Genomic DNA, 27,082 nt, shown 5'->3' on the forward strand with positions numbered 1-27,082 from the left:
GATTTTTTTTTCCCCCTCCCCAGACTGTCTGGGAATCCTTTTGATGTGAGATCAGCTTTCTTGTCTTGACAGCTAGCAATATATAAATGTGTGCACATGCATAGCAAGGGTCATTTGCTGCCACTGCTCAGTACTTCACTTTTTCTCTAGGAAGCATCCATAAAATAGCTGAAATGCTGATGTTATTAATATAGGTGGTATCAAATGCCTAGTGAGTTATTTTCTGAATATATGAAAGGATGTATCCTAATATATATGTTCATACTATGCAACCAGCATCAATATGATACATCTTAAAACACAAGGCTTTTATTTTGCTGATTTGGACCATAGTTATCTTGACAACAAAAGAAATAGTTTCTTATAGCTTTATAATAAAGTTCTTTCAGAGAACTTTAGAAAAAAGAACTTTCAGAGAACTTTCAGCAGAAAGAAGATAGATACTAAAATACTTGAGAAGAAAAGAACCAGTTGTTCACTCTATGTCAGTAAAGCTTCTCCAGCCTGAGTGACTGTGAGGCCTTTAGCCTGCCTGTGTGCCAAGAACCAGAGCTCTCAGCCCTGAGTGATCCCAGAGTAATATTCCACTTAATGCAGCCCTTTGTCATGAGAATTTGCTGTAAGATATTGTTTGGTTTTATCTTTGAAATTTAACAACTGTTTGCAGAATTTTCTCTTGAAAGCCTTCTGTCCTGTTCAAACAAGCTGGAGTTCCAGAACAAAGGATTTGAAATCAAATGTTTCTTTCTTGGGCATTGCTCCAGTGGTTGCCATACAGTGCTATTTGCAAACAAAAACCTAAAAGTGGAAAATAAATGTGTTATCTCAAATACAGTTGTGGGTGAATTTTAGTTTTTGGAGGTGAAAATTGAACTTTAGTTCTGAATTTTTTGCAGCCAATAAGAAAATCATCTTATAGACAAGATAGTGCTGTCCTTCGCATTGTTTGCTTTAGCAAACCTTCTTGACTTTTTACGTTGTGGTTCAAGGTCTTGGAGACTACAAAGAATAATGCTATTTGAACTACGAAGTGGAAATGCCTTCCTTCTGTGTATAAATATCTTAATTCTTTTTTTTCTTTTAGTTATATGAAGGGGTTTTCCCCAATGAAGGTCAAACGATCTTATTTTAATAGGCAATGCTTACAGTGTGATCATATCTAAAGATGTGACTGCCTTAATAAAATTTAACTGGGTTGGCAGTTTTCATCTCTGAAGCTGTGTGTCACCTTGTGAATAAGTCTCTAACGTATCTATGAGAACTTGCTTATTCAAGTAAATTTTAATTTACTGGTCTTTAAGATTGGAACAAGATCCTCGAACAGCATCTTAAGGAAGAAATATTAATATACTGGTTTTAAACTTCTCCCACTCTCCATGATTCAAAGTCCAAACTTTATTTTTCCCACCCCTTCAGTGAAATCATTCACCAGGGAGGGCTGCTCAGACCAAACTTATTAGCCACATTTTCTTATTTTTCTCCTGGTGAGATTAGAGCCCATTGGTTTCGGTGTCTGTGACCTGTTCTTCACTGCAGTATCAGTAGCAACTGCTATTGTCATGATGGGGCAAATGTTGACAGCCTTTTAGACACTTCCATTTGTTTGTGATTCAAAGCCATAGGAAACTTTCAAATTTTGCTTGATTTGGTGTCAAACCATAAATGTGCTGTGAAAACATAAATATGTCTAATCATGTACTTAAGGAAGTCTTCTGAGGAAGCTAAGTTACTATTGAATATAAGTCTCTAATTTTCTTTTGCTGGGTTGGGGTTTTTTAGGAATAATTCACCTCAGTCCTAGGAAATAATGTTAGCACATTTCCATAACATTAAATTGAATAGGTGATTTGTTTATGGTAAAGTTGCATTTCATTCATAAATATAGTTTCTCATATTAATAAAGGTCATTATATGTATTTACTGAAAGAAGAAAAGCATTTGATTTAGAGTGCAAATTGAAAGCTATAAGTTGAAAGTTTTCATAATGTCCTGCTCTTCCATTGGGATATATAAATACAATGTTTGTCTCAATGTTGGGACACAAAAATAAGATTGGGGTGAATGAAATCTACAGGGTGAATGAAATCTACAGGGTTCTTAAGCATGCTTTATGTTTTCTAAAGGGTGATGGTTAAGGGTGAAGAATTAAAGCAAAAATGCATGGAGATGCTACTGTTATGTGCTTTTATATTGTTTCATTTGCTTTACATGTAATGAAGGAAAACTGTGTCTCTGTATGGGAGGAGGACAGCAGGGACAGAGAAAATCTCCAGTCCCTGCACTTGCCCCATCTCCTGCTTTGTGGACCCCCCAAGGCTGGAGCAGACAGGGACAAGGCCATCCCTTCATGTGCTGGGGACAGGCTCATGTGGCACCAGCAGTGACTGCAGCACGCAGCTGGCTCTGTCCTCCCCTGGGTCTGCCTGAGGTCAGTGCAATTTTCCCCAGTCACTTGTCCCACACTGGGAGGTTGTGTAATTCACATGCTACTTAGGCAACAAAAAATTTCTTGAGTCCTGACCTAGATAAATCAAATAATATCCTAATTGGATATACGTAATTGGTGTTGGGAGGCATTTTTAGACAGTGTTTTCTATTTCCACTGGGAATATTTTCATTTTTCTGTTTATAATTTACACCACAAATTTGTTTATTAACAATTCTTGGCATTTCTTTCATCTTCTTATGAATTTCTGCTTGAGAGCAAGGAAAGTATATCTTTGTTCTCAGGAAAGAAAAGTTACTTTGAGTTTTACTTTGAAGCACCCAATGATATAACTGAAATGTCATGAATAATTTAAGCAAACATTGATGCAAATGTTACTAGAAATAATCAAGGAACTTTAGAGGTTGTAAATAAAACCAATTTAAAGATGAAAATTGATGCAACTTGCAATTCTAATTTTGTATACATGCAAAAGTAGGACAAAATAGTATCTTGGAACATATGGGAATGGAACAAACAGCACCGACACTACGTGGGTGATTCATTTGTGAGTAAAAGAACTTAAATATCTTACTCTGGCTTGCATATATACAGCAAGAACACTGAATTAAAAAGCCTTTTAGTTTTCTTGTGATATTTCGAAAAAGATTCATTATGGAATCACAAAATGGTTGGGGTTGGAAGAGCCTTGAACACTGCCAGGCATGGGGCATCCACAGCTCCTCTGGTCAACCTGTTCCATGCCCCACCACCCTCACAGGGAAGAATTTCTTGCTAATATCCAACCTAAACCTACCCTCTTCCAGTTTGGATTTAGTAGCCTATATCTTGCCAATAGCCTGAATGTAAATAGTTGTGCCATTTACATCTCTCTATGCTCCAACATTCTGAACTGCCTGACCTAAATGACCTTGTGGTACTTGTTTTATAATATTGTCCTGTTCCAGGTAATTTAATCAAGGGAATTGCAGGGGAATTATGTTGGTGAGGGTGCCATTCAACAACCATGATGTCAGGTTTTCTGGTATCTGCAAGTCTTGCTTTCTTGGTCTGGGGTTTTTGTGTTTGGTTGGTTTGATTTCTCTTGGTATTTTGAATATTACAGTCCATTTACTAAGCATGTTTTATGCTTTGAGAAACAGTCTGTGTATGTAGTAGACAATCACAAAACTGATATTTCACCTCAGTGTTTCCATGTGCCTCACGTGCTTCTTCCAGCTCCCAAGGGATGGTTCTGTGCAGGGAAGGCTGCACCCTTCCCTGGGCTGTGCTGGCAGCAAGGCACGAGCTCACAGGTGTCATTGTGGGTCTGAGCAGTGGCACAGGCACAGAGCTCACAGGTGTCATTGTGGGTCTGAGCAGTGTCACAGGCACAGAGCTCACAGGTGTCATTGTGGGTCTGAGCAGTGGCACAGGCACAGAGCTCACAGGTGTCATTGTGGGTCCCAGGAGTGGCACAGGCACAGAGCTCACAGGTGTCATTGTGGGTCTGAGCAGTGTCACAGGCACAGAGCTCACAGGTGTCATTGTGGGTCTGAGCAGTGTCACAGGCACAGAGCTCACAGGTGTCATTGTGGGTCTGAGCAGTGTCACAGGCACAGAGCTCACAGGTGTCATTGTGGGTCTGAGCAGTGTCACAGGCACAGAGCTCACAGGTGTCATTGTGGGTCTGAGCAGTGTCACAGGCACAGAGCTCACAGGTGTCATTGTGGGTCTGAGCAGTGTCACAGGCACAGAGCTCACAGGTGTCATTGTGGGTCTGAGCAGTGGCACAGGCACAGAGCTCACAGGTGTCATTGTGGGTCTGAGCAGTGGCACAGGCACAGAGCTCACAGGTGTCATTGTGGGTCTGAGCAGTGGCACAGGCACAGAGCTCGCAGGGTCAGGGTGGGTCTCAGGAGTGCCACAATACAAGCTGGGAATCCACACACACAGAACCATTCCTGGTTTGCCTTAAAGAGTCTCTGAATTGTGTTGCTGGACTCCACAGGGTATCCACAGTCCTCTGCATCTTGCTGAGTTTTAAATAGATACAAAGATCCTTCCTTTTTGAATAGAATTTTTCAGACTGGCTGAAAGGTAATTCTCTCAAATGTTTTTGTGGAGTATAAATAAGCTACAGTGAGACTAAGACAGCATTTCAATCAATTCAGCTTGCTACCAGTCACTGTATCAGTACTGGTAAAGCAAATAGATGGAGAGAAAAAAAGTTTGCATGGATAGTCTTTTTAATAAATAGTAAAGAATAAGTTTATTAACTAACTCCTTTTGGATGCTTTTAAAACATTATGGTGATGATAGCACAAAGCTATCTGATTCAGAAATGATTGTGTTCCTATAGTTTATTTCTCAAGGAGAAATCTCAGAGGAGACTATAAAAAAATACTTGAAAGATTTAATTAAAATCTGTTCTCTCACATTTAATACTGCCTAATACTTTTAATTAATCTGAATATTCCTAATTGCTTCTGTAATTTTTGCCATGTGTAAATAGCTAATTAAAGTATTAACCACCATCAAATGTAGTCTAAAATTAAATATATAAATGCTCTGTTGCTGATTAAGAGGATTACATGAAAAAATAGTCAACTTTCAGGTATGAATGTTTTCTGACTGCAAATAAAGGCAGATTAGCTGTAGTAAAATGGGAAGTAAATAAAGGAAGTTCATGCAATTTCTTACTGAGTTTATAGTTTCCTACTGAGCCAGCCAATATAAGACTTCTGTAGCTCTAACGGTGTTTAGAGAAGTTTGGAGGTTGTTTGAAACTTCACTGGTTAGTAACAGTCCTTGAGGGACTGTCTGTCAGTGGACAGTGCTGGAATGCAATATATTCAGCCTCCTTTACTGGGTTTCAAGGACCAGATGGTAGGGGACATAGTTATGACCTACATCCTCTGAGAAAACTTCCTTTCTCATTTTCAGAGTCATGTAAAAGGTAGAGAGAGCTCTTCTTGCTCCTGGAGGTTGCGCTACAGAATAGCCTCACGTTTGTTTGTGAGCCGAAAATGGATGGTGACAAACTCAGTGTAAAGCTGAAGGAGAGTCATTTGACCTTTTCCTCATGATCAGCTTGGGAGCACCATCAACACAAATTCTCCATAAAGATATCCTCTGGCAAAACTGTCTGTTGTAATGAAACACAAGCCAATAACCTCTTAGCTTAGACCAGCCTGAACCAGTAAATTCTTGTGGATGTCTCTGGAGTGTGCTCCTCAGCCATTATGGCTCTGGAATTAGTTCATGCTGAACTAATCCATCCCTGCCCCGTGGCATGCAGTTGCCATAATCAGAAATGTAAGGAAATCTCTCAGGTAATCAGGTGCTGGGAGTTTTTAATGGGGCAAAAGTAAAAGCTGCTTTTACTTTACTTTATCCTTCTTTACTTTAAAGAAGGATAGAAACAGTTTGTTGAAGGAAGCCAAAACAATCTTTTGATTTCAGTTTCCACTGAAATTTGATTATTGTGGGAGTATAAACTTCAAGATTTTCAGAATTTTAGGTCATTGCTCCGGGTCCTTATGTTACTTATGGCAACATTCCCCCTGCACAAACTTATGGACTAGAGATAATGGAATGCTATAGAGAGCATGGAATGCTATTATTAATTTTGGTCCCCTGAAAGGCCTCTATAGATAAATTAGATAATTAAATACTTTAGCAGTCATTACTCCCAGTGGCCCTTCTGGGTCCTATTTCAAAAAGGAGATGATGTAGACTCTTGAGTTGTCAAAGCCTCAAACCAGTAATGAAAAGCTAAAAAGCTCTTCTATTTAAAATAATCTCCAAAACTGTCAAACATTTCCTACAATATATAGAGAAATCTCATCAGGTTGTGTCTTTGTTATTTCAATAATGTCTCAGATATAGTACATTTTGCCTCTTCCATATATATTCCAAGGGTTTTTCTATGTGCTTTTTTCCTGTTAAAGTGACAGATAGAGACTGGGTTTGGGCGCCTTTTATGCTTTTTTTTATGGAAAGCTAAGACAAGAATAGAAGAATTTCACTTCTTATTCTGGTAGTACTTTCATGTTATCTGAGTGCTCACAACTAGGAAATATTATTTCAGGTACAGTGCTCCTGGGGAATTTTCCCAGTTATGAGTATTCTCCATAGGTAGACCTGCCACTCTTAGTGAGGCTTGAATTTTGGGAATCAGGTAGTTTATATTTCTGTCCTCTGGTTCAGAATTATTACCTTCAGCCTCACATCTCAGTTTTAGAGAGATGATACCCAACGGATAATATTCTAATATTTGTCCCAGCTGATTTTTCCTGTAGCCTGTACTCACTACCTCTAGCTCTCCTCCATAAAGTCAAGGCAGCAGCTGTCCCTCTGTCCTCATCCTGAAGAGTAGACTTCCCCTAGTAGACTATACAAACAATTCTACAGCTTCTTCTGGCATAGCAACAACATTTCAACTGAGAATGGTGTCCAGGTTGTGGTGGGTTGGTTTGGTTTGGTTTTCCCATATAATGCAAATCAGGAGTACTGGTATGAGAAAGTGTCATTTGGTTCATTAAGAGTTTTATTGCTGCTGAACTATTAAACATATTTTATGGCTTTGTAGTTTAATTGATGTAGGCAAAAGTTACAAACAGAAAGTTAATATTATGATAATAATTTTACATAAATCAGATATTTTAATAGAAAATTGCCAGTCTCATTTGACTAAAAATTGTTCTGTTCTTAACCATACTGAATATACCAATGGATACTGAACTTGAGCTTTTGAAATCATCCCCTGAGATTCTGGAAAACTTGCATAAAAATGTTAAGTTTCCTTTGTTTTCATTGACATTTTGACTTGATTAGCTGAAATTATAATACCTCCTTAAAGTATGGGTAATTGTATTCATGTCATTTTTGCTTTGAGTAGTGGCATGTTGAAGATCATTTTTTTTTTTTATTCTGAAGCATGTTGGCATTTGTGGTGGTACTGTCAGAATCACAGGATTTCGTTGATGTACATTTATGAACTTATTATTTCTGGCATCCTTTAGAGAACTGAACTACTTTCCATATCAAACAATCTCTATAATCTAGCATGAGATCTCTCCTTTTGGTTTTGGAGGCAGAGTATGGGCGCTCTGATAGGAACCACAGGCAGGTGTATCTCCTCTCTGTGACTCCCAAATTTTTGGTTACAGAATATGGACAGTTAAGGGAATGATGCAGCTGATTGTAAGGAAAATAAAACCTCATGAAAGGGAGCTGGATGTTCTGCAGCAGAACTGGTGATGACCCAGTCTCTGCCACAAAGCTCTCATGGCATACAAAGGGAAAAACAGTTTCCCAGATAGTCTCCATCTTTCATTTTGTTGCTTTCTAACTTAGTAACCAAGGTCTGACTTAGGGAAATACCGAGAGCTGTGCTTTGAAAGCATAAAATGCTGTAACAGAAAATATTATTATGGAAACAATGTGGTCACACATTCTCAAATTCTGCATCTGAAATAAACAGACATTTTGTTCGCTTGATGCTTAATGTGCCTCATCCATAAAATGGGAATCATAGATTTACCTGGAGCTGTTACAGACATTGTGTTATCTCTTAATTAGAAGACATGTATGACCCTGTAAAAAACATGGGTCTCTGGAAACAAATTCAGTCTGTGATAACAATGGAGCTGAGTTCTGCAGACTTGGTATTTTAAAGGTTGCTCTTTAAATTCATTGTTTTCTGACACTTCACCCTCTGCCCTCAAAAGTCTAAAGTTTATTTTTGAAATAATTAAGCATGCTTGATCAAAATTCTTTGTTTTCTTTTTTGCACACAGTATAGGAAATTCCATTCTCCTCATAGAGATGAACCTTAGAACTTGATTGTGTGTATGTAGATTTAATGAGCAATTATGTGCTTTCTAACTTTGGAAAATAAACTGTCTCCTGAATCAAGTGATAAATGCATACAAAATACATGGAAAGGAAAAAAACAGAAAGAAAAACTACTTTACCATTTAACTTCCCCTCCTGTCTCATGCAGCCCAGGTTGGAGGTGCTCCTTTTCCTCTACACAGTAAGAGTTTGCCAATAGAAAAACATTTGGCAAATCAGGCAGAAATGTTCTTCACATGTATCTCTGTAAATAGATAATTATGCAGGCTGTTTTAAAATCACAGTGAGAATCAGCAGTAGGGCTTTCTTAGTGATGCTAATGAGAAACATTGACCAAAAAACCTCAGTGATAAAACAGCAGAAAAATGTGTCAGAGGAATGATGAATTCCTAAAATTATAATGATGTCCATCTTGTCTCATCTTCTTGTTGCATTTTTTCTCCTTTCTGTCTACAGAATGCAGTGAGAGTTTTACATAAATGCTTGCAAATAGCATGGGAAATTCAGGTCAAATAGGTGGACTAGTTATTTGAAAAACAAAATGCGTGTTTGGCAGCCATAGATATTTAGTTTATGTTGGTTGGTGTTGTGTTGAACATCTCCTTAAACTCTTAAAAATACTTCAGAGCTGGAGAATTGTTTTGGGGGTTTTCTGTTGGGGTGTTTTTGGTTTTGCATTTGTTTGTGGGTTGGTTGTTGTTTGAGCTTTTATTTTTCTCTTTTTTTAACATCTGAAGAATTCTACATGTCTGTAGATATATAAAATACTGTTAGATATGGGAGACATTCTGTCACTGCAGAATGTAAACCTATAATATAAACTACAGTTGGATTTAAGAGATTTTCTGTCACTGAAGATTCTAAGTCTATAAGTGCATTGTTTATTTTTTAGTTCTTTGCATAGGTTAATCATATTTGTTGATTTTGTTAAAGGACAATTCATTGAAATTTAAATTTCACCTTTATTTGTTTGCTTATTTATGCAGGAAAAATAAAAATCTAACTCTTGGTTGAAGATCAGAGAAATTGTCAGTTTCGTGTTGGTGGTCAAGGGTGTGAAGTGCATTTGTTCTTGGTTAATGACACAATCACTGTGGGTATAAAAAAGTTCTTAGTGAGGTCAAAACAAAGCTGCTTCCAAAAAATGAGTATATGACTTATACAAGCATATTTGCACTTAGACTCTTTGGGTGATACAATGCTGTTTCAAGAAGGAACAGCTCATCTGGTTCTGAATGTGGGGTGGCATTGAGGATATTTGGAACATGCTTCACTGGAGTGCCAGAAAATGGGACACGAGGAACATCCTTCTGTCCAGAAAATTTCTGATAGTATTTTGGAAGCAGATGAAGATGCTCAGCTTATTTTAATTCCAGCCTCTGGAAATGAGGAAGTTATAAAGTGGAATGTGTGACACAAACAACAGGAGGAAATAAAAGAAAGACAAGTGTCTATTGCTGCAGCCTGGCTATGCTTGCACCTGCAATGTCCAAGTGATTTCAGTGCTAAGAAATGGGTACAGACCTTCCTCCTCTGTATAATATCTGGGCTAATTTTGGAAATAACCTTTCTGGATTCTTCAATGCATCCTTGGAACTAGTGTCCTGGACTCTATATTTCAGCATTTCCTTGTGTCATCTGGCATCTCAGCTTAGCTGAAATGAGGGTGATGCATCATTTGCTGAGCTGAAATTAGAGAGTAAGTTAATTAGATGTGAAAAGTTTTGCCTTTTTGTAACAGAACAAAAACAGCTGTAGAAGATTAAATTACAGTATCACTGGGGGAGAAAAAAGCCATGGTTTAAATCCAATTGTGCTCTGTGGTTAAGAAATATTATATTTAGAACTACAGTGCTGTAATAAATTAAAAGTTTTAAATCATGTGTATATTAAGAAGAATAGAACCCTAGAATTGTTTAGCTTGGAAAACATCTTTAAGATCAAGGACAACTATTAACCCTGCCAAGCCCAGTGCTAAATGTCCCCAGGTGCCACACCTACACATCTTTTAAATCTCTCCAGGGATGGTGACTCCGCCACTGCCCTGGGCAGTCTCTTTGTGGGCTTAACAACCCCTTCAGCAAAGATATTTTTTTCTAATGTCCAATCTAAACCTCCTCTGACACAACTTGAGGCTGTTTCTTTTTCTTCTACCCCTTGCTATTTGGGAGAAGGGGCCAACCCCCTTATGGCTACAACCAGCTGCATTTTAACTTCACTCACTCCAAAAGTTCTGCTTATTCTTCTTTTTTTTTTTTTTTCCTTTAACTACAAAAAAATCAATTTGCCTCTTGCAAATGTCAATAGAGGGATCTCTGAGCCCTTGTGTTCTGACCTGTACTCTTTGTGGGCTCAGCAGTGTACAGGAATTTTTTACACAGTTCTGTAATTCATAGCCCTGCAAATATAAACCCCACTGTATTCACATTTCATTGTAGGATCCAGACATGTGTTTCTTCTTGAAAAGAATTTATAACACCAACTTATTTCAGGAACTTTTTAATCTTCTTCTCACATCTACAGCTTCTCCTCTGTAGGGCAATTCCCACCTGGTGGAACAAGAGGATTGTATGAAAATCAGATATATAATGTTTGGATTTGTACAGGTTGCTATGAGATAATAGAAAAATTCCAACTGCAGGAAAAGCATACTTGAACAAGTGGAGGGGTTTGTTTGTTTAAAAAAAAGATAAAGGCCCTTTAATCATGTACTTTGGTGATTCTGGAACATTTTGCTCCCTATTACCCTACTATTTTTAAAGTAATTGCCTTAATTAAGATGGAAAAGGTGATTTCCTTGTTCTTCTGACAGCTACAGGTGACCCAGGAAAATTGACCTTGTTTTCCTTCCAGGGAGATTTAGCTGCTGCTTGCTTGGCTTTGGCATCATGTAGCCTGGCAGGCTGCAAGCTGCACAGAATTCACACTGCACTGACTTCATACTGTCCTATATGGAAACTCTGCCCTGGGTGAATTGGCATCATAAAATGAACCAGAGATACAGGACTCTCACAGAAGCAGCTCTGACTTACCCAATATCTATGAAAAATGCTCCTTTTAGATACTCACTTATGGTTTTGCCACATACATCACCTTTGTGCACTATAACTAAAAATCTAGATTGATATCCCCCTCCAAAGGGCTTTTTTAGACTGGTGTAAATCTTAAAATGGAAAGTTTGGAGTCTCTGTAATCAGCCCATTTGAAGCTCCATATCTGAAAATCCAGCAAGTGAACCACGCTTTAAACACTGATACATTTTGAATTTTAATAGACTTTATTACAAGTCTTCAAATTAAAAGCTGTCAGGAGAGATAAAAGGTTGGGGATTTGGATTCAAAGGGACTTTGATTAGACATAAAGGTCAGCAGTGGTGGCAAAAAGTCGATGCATCTAAATTAAGCATAAACCTCTGGAAGAGAATATGCTAATCTTTCATGTAAAGTACTTGTCAGGCTGATTTTGGCTCATATCCACAACAGTTAAACTATTTTCTGTGATGAAATTTTAACAAATGGTAATCCGTGTGTAATTTGCCTGTCAAGTGTGTGCCTGTCAAGTTGTTTTTACAAATGTTAGATTTTAACTGCTAAGGAATTATATTATACTACATAATGTGCTCCCGATTAAAGGTTTTGTTTTAGAATCTTTAGCTCAGTTTTTAACTGCAACTTTTTTTCCTTGGAAATGTAAAATGCAAATGGGAGAACAGGAAAAAGAAAGAAAATCAAAACTCTAAATGTCATTGCTTTGTGTAAAACTAAGTGTAAATGTATAAATCACGCTTTAATTGAGCAGCTACTTCAGGAGCTTAAAGTTATAGTAACTGTTAATATTTCTGAATGTGAAATTAAGAATCTGCACTGTTAGTGAGCAAACTCATTAAGGACATAAAAGGATGACAGGATGAAAAAGGATTTACATTTGGAGAATCTTCTGTAAAATTATAAGAAATGACAGGCTCAATTTTTTGATGCTGAAATCAAGGTTGCATGTCTAAACCACAGTGACACTGTGGCTGGATTTTGCATAGCTGAGAACTAATAGGAAATTAATAGAGTGTAATACAGGCCTATTGGGTTCAGTCTAACTTGGTAGCTTTGATGTGGAAGAACAGAAGGCATAATTTCAACCTTTGTTTAGTGTGCTGGACAGATAGCTTCACTAACATCTAACTATGGTCGGGATTAAAACCGTGATGGATGGCACCACAGCACATTCTTGACAGCTTTTCTGTTCAAATACAAATTTCTGTCACAGTCCCAGAATGTTTGAAGGAACATTCTGAGATGAAATATTGTAGCTGCAACAAGTCCAGTGTGAAGCTGTTATGCTTTGAAAGTAAAAATAATTACAAACTGTACATCTCCTAGGCACATATCTGTATTAATAATGAATAGTAGTAAATACACTGGAGAATACTAATGAAATGTTATTGAACACACAAGTTTTGGAAACTGTAAGGTTATCAATCTGTCAAGGAAATTGCCAGTGCCTCTGTCTGGTTTTTGGTGTTTTCTATCTCTTTTAGGCAGATAAGTATTTTGGAAAATTATTATAGATCCTGATTTATTCTACCTTTCATAACATCTCTTGAGAATATTTTCTTAATATTTTTTTTTATATGTTCATCAATTTCTGGATGAAAAAATATTTCCTGTCACTTAAGACAGTCACTATTGCCTCCAAAAAACTCTGGTTCAACCAATGTTTTATTGAAGCACTCATAGATGGTATATTGTCCTTATTATAGCAGCAAAGTAGGTCAGAATCTCACTGTTTGACAGATGTGACATCCAAATTCCCTACCTCCATATTAGTCATTAATAAAAGGAAAAAGAAGCTGATTAATGCAGAAAAATGTCTGCATTTAAAGAGCTAATACCTGTAGTGATTTTCTTCTTTGTGCTTAACTGTTAATTGAAGGAGAGACTTAAACTTTATCCCACTGCAACCAATTCCCGGACAAGCGCGGGGAGTCCAGCTGACACTGCAAATGGCAAAAAGCTCTGTAACGTGAGCCATTGATTTAGCACAATAAGAAAGAAAATTGGACTCCATGAACTGAGAATAAATAGACTGCTGAATCTCCGTCATGAAATCTGATCTCTTGCTCATGTGTTGTCCATGGGATGAGGTCATTTGCCAGCTTCCAAAGATCTCCCAGCAGTCCTCTGGTGCCATTGTACTCTGGGCTACCTCAGTTATCTCAGCAGAGGTAAACACAGGTGAGGTTGCTGTTCATGTTGAATAGTCTGTGGTCACAATTGTCAAATTTAAGTATCAAAGAACTCAAAAGTGGGGCAGAAATATCTTAAATGTCTTCAATTGCACTATGTGTGCTTGTTTGAGGTAATGTCGATGAAAGTATTGTTCCATTTTAATCCAAGTACTTTTGTACATCATTCTAAAGGTAAAAACATAGACCCCAAATACTTAAAAAATGGGCAATTAACCTGTCTCATCAGTGAAGTCTTGGTCTTCTTGGAATTTATTTATGCATTTCTAAATACTGTTGCTAAGTGGGCCTTGACTGTGCTCAGAGTGATGACTGTGCTCAGTCTCCTAAAGCAGTTCAGAACAGAGGGACCACCTCATTTCACACAACGCTGGCTGCAACCTTGCTGCAGTAATGTACTGGTTTTATTTATTCTTGGCTTAATCTGTCAACCGTATAACATTTATACCAACACTTGGGATCCTCCCTATAAAAGTCATCGGTTGAAAAAACTGCTCAAGAAGGCTGAAAGACTGAAGTACTTAGAATTTATTACAGTCAAAAATACTAATAGTCATATATAAAACAGGGTAGGGGAATGGCAGAGAGATGAATGGATATGAAAAATATATTTTAATATTTACTTTTAGTAAAATGGGGATAAAACTACTAGGATGTCTGAGTAGGGCCTGAAAGCAGGAGAAGCATTTTAATAGTAATTGATGTTAGGAGTTGGTTAAGCTGTGAGAAAGAGCTAAACAAAGAAAACTCACCTTTATCTCCTTTATTTTCCAATTCTGTCAGTTTTGTGCAGTCTGCTGTCTCTCCTATGTTTTAATTAATACATTTCTTTGGATGTGTATTTTTAAAATAGAAATAATCAAACCACACCTTTCTAAAGAACTGAAAACAGTGGTTGAAAATATGAAATTCAATCTAAGCAACCAAAGCAACAGGATTGGCTGGCTAGAGATAGATAGGAGATGCTGTTTATAAAATTCAAAATATTTTGGTTTGACTATGTAGATTTGCAGGGGAGCCTGGACACATGGTTCCTTGGCCATGGAGCAATCTGCCTGGTGGGTCTTCCCTGGAGCCATCCCCACATCGCTGCCACAGAAAGTAGTCAGCCTAGTGTAAATGTTGGCTCTGTCAAAGTTTTCAGGACAATTTTCCCAGAGAACTTCCTGGAAGTTGCCTTAGTTGGGAAGCCATTCAGTTATTTATTTAAGTTCAATTTTGGACTAAAATATCAAGTAAAAAACTCCCTGCAGCTCGATTGTATTCTCTCAATTGATTCCTCTAACTCCTGTCCATCCTTTTAACTGAATGTCATAGTTTCCCATTTTCTAAGGAAATCAGTATTGTCTTATATGACCAGAAACTTATATTTTTTCACCAAAGTAGAAAGAAGAAACGCATTGTTATCTGGATTTGTATGATGGATAATATCTTGACATTAGTCTCTTAAATGGAAAGGACTTTCAGGCTTGAATACTTTTCTTAATACCATATTTTATGGAGAATGTGATTCCTCAAAAAGGCAGGAACCTGGACATCAGGATTGTATAAGTAAAATGAAAGACATTAAGCTTCATTTAGCAGAGAAAGGGCTGCAAGGGGGCTGTTACCTGGCTTGTGGTTGTGCACATATGTTGTCCTAATTTGAGTTTCCGTCGTGGGCCAAGGTCAAGAGGCGCCTGAAATAGGAAGTATTTTTAACTTAGGCTTATTTAGAAAAAAATGCAAGTTTAGAATATAATTTTGCCTTACATTTAGAAGCATGCTATATTTCATCAGGTCTTGAATGACCGACCTAGTGCCTCTTTCTACTGATGTTTAAACAACAGCCTGAGCAATATTTCAGTCTGTAAGACCCTAAAGTTCAGGAATGAGCGCATTCCTTTGCTCCCCAAGACACCTGTACTAAGTAGGTGACCTTTAGCTCCTCCTGTAGAGGAGAAAGGATGGCTGGACTCCCAGAGTATCTCACTGGTGTCAGGTTTAGTCTTCAGGACCACTAGCAGAAAATCATGCTGGTCTGTCACAGCACCTTCACCCAAGGCATGCTGAGCAGCATATTTCATCTCTGGCAGCAGTGAAGGCATGCCCCCATTTTAGCTGCTCTCTCCCTCTCCTATTGTAATCTGGAAACAAATGAGATGTATTTGATGCCAAAGCATTTTTCTACTCTGCTGGCACAAGTATGAGTTTCCTCATTTTACTTCTTTTCATCTCATCTTATCCTCTCTGAATTTAGAAAGAAACTATTTTACAAAAAAATTTCTAGGAGCTAATACCAAATGCATTACAGATATAACATTTATGAATAAAATACTTATTTTGTAAAGCTTTTGCTTTGTGAACCTTGATGATATAAGAACATGTAACCTTTGGTGTCTTCTTTTCAACTATAGGAATTGGGTAGAATTGTGTGTTTGGGCTTGCATTGTCTTCTTAGAATGCCTTTGTGACTAAAAGTAATCTGTAGAATGAGAGTAAAGTTCTGTAAGGAAAAAATGAAATAAACAAAATCAACTTCAAACCGTTAGAAGTTCTCTTCTCAGCATGGTAGATGAATGTGAGCACTGACCCATGCAGCTGGTGCTTGAGAGTGTAACCTGCTGAGGTGAGAGTCTGCTCATGTTTTAAGGAAACACAATTTCTCATCATAGCTGTGTTGCTAAGGGATATCTTATGTTTCTCCTCTTATTCTCTGTCAGATTTCAAAGACCAAGAGGAAGAAGTGTTGCATTGTGTCTCAGTATTGCTTGTTCGTGGTGGGGAGTTAGGAATTGATTGCAAAAGCAAGAAAACCTTTATATAGACTATTCAATATGTAGCTCAATTCTTCTCTTGAGATATTCCCTTCACTCACTTCTTAGTAGTCAGTGGCATTTTCCAAATTTCAGCCCTTCTCTTTAAACCAGACTTGGTAATTTCATGTTAAAGGAAGGTGGCATATCACCATCTAAAGTAACGTTCTCTACCTTGCACCCTGGTGCTCCTCATAGTTCTCTTTTTTTCCATATTGGTAACATGACTGATCCAATGGAAAAATAACCCTGAAAAAGATAAGTTAGTTGGCTTCTGAGATGAAGCATTATCTCTCCAGAAGACATGGACTGGCAAGAAAGAGGAGAATTGTCCCCTTCAGTTTCAGCTCAGTGTTAAACTGGCTTAGAAGCAGCCTGGAACTGCACCTGCAGAAATAACAAGTCTCAAACAGCACAGCTGACGGAAAAAAAAAAAAAAAAAAAATCTTATCTTTTATATACTTCATTAACCTTATAAATAACCTGAGAAAATAAAAAAAAAATCAACTCCATTTGGATAAGCTCATAAATAAAATATATGAGCCCCAGAAGTAAAAGGAGAGCGGTGGAACTTTCCCACACTGAGGAATGCAAACCAAGGTTGGCATGTGGGGGCCCTCTGGTCCTCCCTGAGATTATATAAGCTGGGATATTACTGATGGACTAACATGAAGAAAAAGTAGCATTAAAATCATGTGCTGTGTAAAAGGAGTTTAATTCTCCATCTGACATCTTTAAGATACAGTATTAATAATTTAGCTGAGTTTTAGTAGCCTTTTCTGCTGTAGCCCACTAATGACAAGCTTGCTTTCTAATGTTTAACGCCTGCTGTGCAAGTGCTACTTTTAACAAAATACATTTGCTGCAGGCTCTTTGACATGGCTTCACACTGAGATAAACACAATTAGCATGAGCTATTTAAAATGCTTTTCTCTTGTGCTTGTTTATAATTGGTCTTTTTAAATCTATTTTTATTATTAATTTTAAGGAATGTGTAACAGAATTGATAGCACAGTGAGGGTGTGTTATTCAAGTGTTTTACTCTTGAGATATTCCTGGGTCATCCTCTGTTTGTAATAGCATATTCATATACAAAGACTCAAGAACTGACCAGATTGGTCCTTCTTTTAACATGCTGTGTCGTGGAATGTATTGTAGCAGACCATGGAGGATAATCCAAAAGAGTGCAGGCAGGCTAGCTTACATAGCATAAAAATTTCATTAGGAAGTATTTCCAGTGAATCCTCTTTTGTATAAAAAGTCTTCTCTTTTCTATATGTCATATCAAAATGTCTTTTAGTAAAAATAATCTTGCAAAGAATGTCTGCTGAGGCGGGCTGTACTGAATATTCATAACATCTGAGTGTGTGCTGAGACATTTTAGAATAAATATTTTTTTTGTTAAACTAGTTTGGAATATTATTGTTAATCTTCTTTGCATCCATTCAGGCAGCCCATGTAAGGAAATTTTTGAATTAAAATAGAAAAGAAAGAAATGCTGTCCTCTGTGAGAGCCCACATGCTCCAGGTCTCATTAAAATCAGTGGAAATCTTCTACTGACTTTATGAAGAGTGGAACTTCTCAGCATGGTTTTTGGAGGGGTACAGGGAAGAAAGGACATGGCTCAGGACATGTTAGAACCCTCAAGGCCAAGGCTGTCGTAAGGTACACTTTGTGCTCTTCTTTCCAAGCTACCACTTCTACTGACTGATTGAAACATCTCTACCCACTTTCCTGGCTTTTTGTAGGGTTTATTCTGAAAGCACAGCCCTCATGGCATCATCAGAAAGGAGACTGTTCCTTGTATGTTCCTCAATCTGTGCACCTGGGCAGGTGACAACAATAATTGCATTTTAATGGTTGGATTTGAAAGAGGCCGTGAGTTGATTTGATAATAGGCAGGTAATAATAAATAATAATAAATGAGCATAAATTGAAGCTCTCTGGTCTAGCAACTCAAGTACAGTAAATATTCTAGATTTGCTTATCACAGCCTTTCTGCCCAATGGATCCTGCAGCTGTTTGTGGGTAGTTCTGATAAAGATCCATTCCTGGATATAAGTAAAATACCCAGTCTGACAAATCACACACGTGCTGGCTGACTGTAGGGGCTGAGCATTGCACAAATGTCTGAGTATCAGGCCTGATTCTGACACCGAGCCCCTCGAGACAGAGGGGCTTGTTCCATTCTTGAGAACAAAACACTGTGGTTATTTGGCAGCTTGTGCAGCATGGCAGGAGGGCTGACAGGACCTGGGAGCCTGCAAGCTGGAAAGCTTTTAGGAAACAGCCCTGCAAACTGTTGGGACTGTTGTGATGGTTAAAATTAAAAGGGTTTACTGAGGGCACATCAGGACAGAGATCACATCCACAGTCCTCACAGCTTTCTGGTTGTTTCAGGACCAGTGGCAGCATCCCAAATTATGCTTCCCTAAAGAGGCTTTCAGAGCACTATGGATTTCCCCATAAATCAGACTAGGCCATACTTAATACCCCCAAGGCATGACAAATGATGACTAGATTGCTCAGCTTTGCTTTGAATGTTATCTCTTATGTCCTTTGCTGTAACTGAATTTGTTGGCGTTAGTTTTGGACTATCCCAGTAGGATCTGTGGCTCAGGAACTGGGGAGAAAACAGTGTGTTCTGGGGAGTATGTGAATGGTAGATGCTTCTGAGAGTGGCTGGAGTGCAAAAAAAAGGCCCAAAGGAAAGGATAGCCCACCTTCCCTCAGTGCATGGACATGAAAAAAAGGGAAATCAATTTGAAACATTTGAAACATTTTGTTCCATTTGTCACACAGCAGGTTTTCACCATCAGGACTCCATCCAGTGTCTTACTCTGGGTCATGACTGCTGAGTCCTCAGTGCTGTGAAAATACCTGTATCTGAATCCCTTGCTTTGAACTCTGAAATTATTTTGATGCACACCTGCTTCTATCTCTGCTTTCATCTAGGTTTTTGAAAGTGACAAATACATGGCTGAAACATCTCAACTACTGAATAATGTCATTACTTGGTTGATTTTAGTGACTTAATTTTGGAGGATCTATGATAAAATATAGCACTCAGGGATTTTTTTTTTTTTTTTGCTCTCTCTAATATGTTGCTGTGATGACATCAGTGGAACTGTATCCTTTGTCCAGACACTGAGTCTTGTATGGAGAACATTGAGATTTCAGGAAAAAAAAGGTCTTTGTAAAAAGAATTTGTTGGCATAACAAAACAGAGCATTTGAAAAAAAAAAAATAAGGCATGTTTTGGGATGTTATATAACAATCAGAACTGGTTTCTTTAAGAGATCCAGTTTTTCTCTAGTCAGGCTGCTGAAATCCTACTTTCATTTGAACTCACATGTCTGGGATGTCTGTAACATTTAAATATTTATCGCTTTGAAGGTTCACCAGGTCTGTAATAAGCACAGGGGGAAATAAATACATTATGCAAAGGGTGATTAGTTTTATCACACAGTCTTCCATGGGGCAGCTGTTTATTTTCAGTGTTCATTTTCTTGGATCAGTCAGGTAGACAGCTGTTCTTTTAGGGCATTTTTGTTAATTTAAGTAACTTCTTTGAATTGCAAATCTACCACCAAATTCACTTCTAAAAATTCAGCCTCCAGCTCATAATTATATCATCAAAAAAAAAATCTTTAGATCACTAATTCAAAAATATCTACTTGTCAGAGATATTTCAAACAAATGCAAAGCATATACACTCTAAATCATCTGATACATCAATGTCTAAATGAAACCGAATATAAAATATCCAGATCTGATAGATTTCTGAAATAAAAAAATATAATGTACATTCTGTACATTCCCACAATTCCACAGAAGCTTGAAATACTGTTGTCTAATATATGTGACTTCATAAATGCTTGTTAACATCAATAGGCTGTTGCAATAATAGAAATATAAGTGGTCAGCCTGTAATTAATCTTTTTATTTTTTAAATTGCCTTGGATTTTTGCTCTGGCTCAGAGGACTCGAGGAGAGTTATAGGATAGTGAGAGGAAATTGGTAATTTCCCACTGCAGAGTGGGCTGGCACTTACCACACTGTACAGGGACAGGGCTTTCTGTGCACTGGAGCTGTCAGGAGCAACTGCAGTGGAGGAGAACTTGCCAGTGTAGCCACCCATGGAACCCTTGGTCTTACAATAAACTTGTAGGAGTCAGTGCATGACTATTCAGATACTCATTTTGTATTCACACTCTCAGGCTTGTGCTATAAATATTTGTGTCCCTTTCAATTCATGTGAAAACATACCTCTCAGCTACCATAGTTTTATGAGGGCATTACTGGAATGTTGCATTAAAATTAATTCTTTGTATTGCAAAATGCTCAGCTACGGAAAATGTAATATTATCGCTCCAGTAGATCAATCATACTTGGTGGTGTAGGCACTTATACTGAAGTTGCCATCAGAAATTTACTGACTGACATATTTTGACCATTCTGGACCAAACTGTAGTCTACTAAAGCTGCAAGTGCAGAATAATTTTTATTTCACTGTGAGGCAGAATTTTTTCTGTTATGAATTGATTACTGACCTAGTTTGTTCTGAAATAGCCTCACCTGGAGTGTCTGCTCCCAGCTCAGCCCATTCTGCAAGGCACAGTTTGGGGTGAGGATAAGAGTTTGGGTGGTGGGGTTCAGAAGGGCAGATTCCTTGGTGTAATAACACCCATAGCAGATGGAACATGAAGAACATGAGCAGGAGAGAAGCCAGACATGGGCAGTGATAGCAAGTTTATATTCTGTGAGCTTCTGGTAATACCCAAAGTGCCCCTCAGCAGCACTTTGAATCCAAGCAGGGAATGGGGTTTTGTTAATTCATTTTACAGGGTGTTTTTCTCATTCAGAGCTGTTACTGGTATGTAAAGGAAGATTTGGAAGTTGGCAAGAGGAGCAGTTAGGTCTAAATCAAACAAATAGAAGTTTTGATTGTAAAAATAAAGAAGGAATAAGCTTTTAAGATATTTGGCAAATGTAATTTCACCTCTTATGTAATTAATAAGCTTTGTGTATTTATTTGTTAGGACTGGAAGCTTTTGACAAAGTACACAAACAATCACTTGAATACTTATCATTAGTACATGTCTACCAATACCAGTTGTTTTAATTTGGAAATACTTGACAGAGTATATCAGAGCAAGTGAAGACATTATTATGATGTAAGTACAAATGGTGTTACACTAAATCAGTAGATTGTTGTACCCAGTTAATTGTAAGATTGTGTCTACTATATCTAGGTAATTAATATGCTAATTAGCTAGTTTAAAGATAAAAGGGGTATTAAAAGAATGCAATAAAGAGCTTGTATTTTTCTCTTTTACTGTGCAAACACAGCTCCCTGCAATAACTTAATGAGGGAAATTCAAAGGAACAAAACTAACAACAAATGAATTATAAGCTTAACTAAGTAATTACATGGTATTGCTGAGACCTTTTGGGTAGGGACTGGCATAAATATGTGTTTAGATTGTCATAGCAGCAAACAGAAAGAGTGGGAATACTAAGAAAATCTGTTTATTTGCTGGAAATTTAGTTTTCTGAAGCAGCCTAAGAAAATTTGAATTAAATGGTTATTATTAAAATAAATTGTTTTTTGATAGCAAGAAAATTTGAAAATATATCTAAGGTAGAAGGATGTAAGCTCTTTGAGGGAAGAGTGCACAAATAGATAGTGTTCCTCTTTTTTCTTTCAGACAGCCTTTAATATATTGGTAGAAAAGGGATTGAAAAAAAGGGATAGAAAACCACAACCTATGTTTGTTCAGCACCCTGAATTTTTGAATCTGTTCCAAGGGCCAGGTTTTGGTCTGGCCTGCAAGATTAATATAAAATCTTAGGTGTGGCATTACAAGAGGAAAGATCCTTAAGCACAATGCAAAAGTGACTTAAACTGAGTCTGAAGACACATGGCCTAAAACATGGTGTAGAAGATTTCAGAACAAATTAAGGCAGGACTTTCCAGAGAGAAGGTAAGAGAGAAGAAGAAAGTGTAAGAAATCAAGAATTTTTGGGTTGGAAAAATGCTTTCGGAGTTTTAACTGCTTTATTAGTGTTATATTTCTTGTCTCTAAACACTTCTCAGCTGGAGAAAGCCCATGTTTGAAGCCTTCTCTTCTGTCAGGAAGCCACACAGATTTAAACTTGTCAAAATCATGACACTCTCCACACTAGAAAATGCAACTTGAACTATTCTGTACAGCCTCATCTGACATCCATACTTGACAAAGACAAAACCACTGTCTATTAATCAGTTTGGTTTGTTACTAATGGGCTTATTATTAATACAAAAGTACTGTTATAATTAATTTCAGAAGATACAAACATACAAAAGGAAGCATGAAACAAATTTTCTGTTTTCTTTTGTATTTTTATAAACAGTTCGACAGTAACAAAATCTAGCAGCTGCTAAATGAAAGCCAGGATTTGGCTTTAAAAAACAGTAAATACTACTCTGAGAATAAATAGTATCAATTGTAGAACTTATTATGTGAAGAGATTGCTTTTTAAATATTAGGGTAAAGCATCTTGGACTTTTGATTCAAATTTAAGCCTTATCATGTAATTAATATTGAAGAGAAGCAAAGGTGATCTATTCATGTATCTCAATATTGATAACTGAGCTGCATTTGCAAGAACAGTGAGCACTGAAATAATCTGAACATCACACCTCTCCTCCAAAATAAAGAGAGTCTCCTTCTGGCTCTCAGCAATTGAGAGCAGGGATGTGTCTCTAAAAGGTGGATTTTTTTCAAAAGTGTTGGAATTATTTAGAATCCCACTGGGACTCTGTGTCTAAGACCTGTGCAATTCTATCCTCTGAATATTTAACTGTGCTGAAGTAAACATCTGAATCTAGTTAACTTCAAGTGGATTAGGACATCACACCACTGAACAGATTGTAACACACAGTTTAAATGCAATTTTCTGATTTGATTGGTCTTTTAGTTTGTTAATTATAATAAGTAAATGTGTAAGATGCAATATATTTTTGGTCTTTTTTTGCTAAGGAATGAAGGTTTATGCCTCACATCTATCTGTTTTTTCCCCCGGTAACTTTGAACCTATTTTGAAACACATTTCATGAAGAGAGAGAGCTCAGAAAGGCAGCGAGTTCCCACAACGTGGCAATCCTCAAAGCAGTTTAGTTATCAGCCTTCAAGGGTTGGGTGGGGAGCCCCTGTGAGCAGCCCTATACCTCTTTCCACACCTGTGTGTGCTCTTTCCTAAACACCACCTATTGCACCAGGACAGAAATGACATCAGCATTCACACTAGGAAAGTTTAGTCATGGACTACTTGGGGAACTAAAAATTAGGCTCTGAACCAGACTTCATCAGTTTTCTGTTCAAGATATTTCGTGTTTCAAATGCTGTGGTTTTGTGCTGGGTCAATCTCATTACTTTTTAAAAAGAAATTGTTGAAGATAATTTTGGATTAGATGAGAGCTCATATAAGTTGTGTGTGTAGATACACAGACACACACGTATATATTATAATGTGAGCTACAGCTGGCTTTATATCTCTGTAGACAGTTAACTGTAGAACTGTCAAAAAGGAAATAAAGGGAATTCACAGAAGTGGAACAGACTCTGAAGCTTAGGAAAGAATATGGTTAATGAAATACCTCCACTTAAAAAGCAGGGCTACATAAAGCGTAGAAGAGTCCAGGTTATGAATCTCAGTAGCTTTGAACAAGCTCAGACCATTGCTACAGAGCCAAGTTAGCACAGCCCAGATGTGGCATTGGATAGGAAACAACCTGAGGGATAAGATTTCTTCTCTAATAAAAAATCATATTCTAAGTGGGGATTTATATACATATATATATATATATATATATATTAGTTTTCTTTATCATTCAATCCTCTCAATTTAAAATAGGTACATTTTTAAACTTTGGCCTAATATTATTACAAAAAATGAAACTCTTGTTAAACTTTGTGGCGTTTTTATGTCACCCACGGGGGGGGTCTTTCTGGTTTGGGGTTTGTATCTAAATCACTGGGTTTTAAAATGCGTCTTCTGTATTATTTCAGTTATACTTGTGAATGACTGGCATGTCTTAAGTGAAAGATCTCTTGTCCCCAGTGGTGGTTAAAGTCAGAGCTGTCGTCTTTGAATTATTTTATTTCATGAGCTTTTAATCATACCCCAAGGACATGTCAAGCTCTTGCATGCTCTTTCTTTCAAGTATGTTCTTTCACAAACACAGGCTGTGGAGGAGTTGCTGTCATTTCTTCTCTTGTTCCACTCCAAGCACATATTCATCATGGCAGGGTAAACTTATAAGAAATCTAATATCATAGTAAATTGCAATTTGGTGAGGTGTGCCATACTTTCAAAGGTTCAAATTTTTGGTGGTTGTAATAAAACAGCTAAATCAGTACAGAATGTGTTTTCAGTAAATCAATCAGTGCAGTCACTCTCTAAATAAATACTCATTTTTTTAATTTGATAGTCAGTTGCCCTCAAAATTATCTTTGTGACATTTTTGTGAATGTAAATTAATTTGAAGACATTGTGAGATTTGTTCACCACTTTATTGAATTTTCTATGCCTGAAGCATCAGTGAGTATATTTATAGTAAAGCTATTGAACAATTTTGTTGTTTTTTTTTTTTTTTTCAGTTATTGTTCTCATGGATCCCAACCGTCGTGTTCCTTTGTCTCATATACAGCACAGCATCTGAATGTCCCAAGGGTTCCCATATTTTCAGAGGGGACCTAACACCTGATCTGTCCTGCTTTTACTGCTCAGGATAGGCTATTGTCCAGTTTCTGGCAGGTTTTGCTACAAAAGTGTAATGATGTCTATTGTAACTGCTGTTATTTTTGTATTTGTTATTTTATAGCTTCATAGGTAAATATATAATAGGTGGGGACTCAGTGTCTGAGTGCCATTTAGAACACCAGGCTCTAAAATTGCCTCCTGTGAAACTTCAGTAATATCTTTGAATGGCTATGTATTAAACGACTGACTCAAATGTTTCTTTGTGCTAAAGGGAGCAGTGCTGCTTAGAGAGCTTGCAGTTTGCAAGACATTTTTGAAATGAACACCAGGAAGCACAGTAGTTGTATTTAAAATTATTTATTGATGGAGAAGTGAAAGGATGATATTTGGACTAAGAATTGTTTTCAGGTAGAAATAGCCTGTTTTCCCCTCAAGCTCATTTCTGAATTTCAGGAGAAAAGACAGTCATAAAACTCTAAAAATATCTGAGGCTGAATTGCCAATGCTGAGCATTGTTGCTTTCTCTCTGTGGTACATCAGAAATCCACAGGTATGTCCTTAGCTGAATGCCAGGACTTCAGCTTTGTAGCTGACAGGGTGGCCTGCTTCTACTTTGGGTTCCAGCTCTAAGTTAAAATTCCTGGTGCTCCTGCCAGCCTTTCTTTAGGTGCCTTTGCACTTAATGAAGTGACATCAGCTGTTTCCTCTGCTCACCTTGCAGGCTGAGGCAAGGTGGTGTACCTGGGCAGTAGAAAACTTGCTAACACAGGAGCCACTGGAAACAGAGGGTGCAGGATGCAGACACTGAGCTGAATGCCTGAGCTCAGGTCTGCCTGGATGGGGTGGGTACCAGCCCTGCCTCATCAGCTGCTGCGCTCTGGCTCTGGCACAGCCTCTCTGCGCGTCTGTGCTGTGATCCCCGGGCTTCTGGGAGAGCATAATGGGGCAGATGGGGATCATGCACAGAGATCTCATCTTGTCATTGCAGGTTTTGTTGACACAGTCTCTATGCCATGCAAAGAATCTGCCTCTGCTTTCCCTCTGCAGCAGCTTTGCAAGCAGACTGTCACATACTCATTGTTGTGCCTTTTAGCTAATCAGTTCTGGAAAGGAAATGATGTGCAAGATAATCTGAGCATGGAACATTTCTATTATCATCATCTTGACCATAGATTACCTCTTCATTCCAAAAAACGCTTCTGATGTGATGCTTGGAGAGACATTTCAGTAAATTTGTTCTCCAGAAAATTAACTTTAATGAAAAATATTGCTGTCATAGTCATAGACATGTTTAGTCTTTAAAACCCACATAGCATCTTAGAGCACTCAATCAACAAACAATAAAAAATGAATTCAATACCCATACAAGCTATCATCATGCAAGGAGCTTTTGCATGATGGTCTTACAGCAGTTTGAAATGCCACTTTCTGTAAAGGCTTTAGATATATTTGCCACATTAAATAATAACTATGTATGTAATTGAACACACTTAATGATAACTCCTTGCCTACTACAGAATGTTTACCGAATTCTAGTGGCCTAGTGTGACTGAGGTCGTGGTACATAAATCTGATTGTAATCCCAAATTAAATTTATATATACTTGTTGTGCAATAACAGCAAAGTAGGAAAATGAAACAAGCCTCCTCCCCAATGTAGCTTTGAGAGCTTGGAAAATTATAGCTCTGCTGGTCAGATTGGTTACATGGGAAGTTATTCCTGGTCAATTGAAATAGCTGTATTAATGTCACATACCATGTAAGAGGCTGGTCTTTTGAAATATAAAGCATAATTCTCTGACAAAATATTAGAGATGTACTGTGATGCACCTGAGATTTTTTCTATTGTATGTCTGAATAAAAATTACTAATGCAAAAATATCTTATTTGCAGAAATAAGCAAGTTACTCATACTCTGGTTTGCTTTATTTTGTTGGTTATTTGGTTGTCGCTTGCCCAATACTACAACTTATAACCTCTGACCCTCTAAAAAATTGCTTTTATGGTTTACTT

This window comes from Vidua macroura, chromosome 14, assembly GCF_024509145.1.
Source record: "Vidua macroura isolate BioBank_ID:100142 chromosome 14, ASM2450914v1, whole genome shotgun sequence".
Taxonomy (NCBI): domain Eukaryota; kingdom Metazoa; phylum Chordata; class Aves; order Passeriformes; family Viduidae; genus Vidua; species Vidua macroura.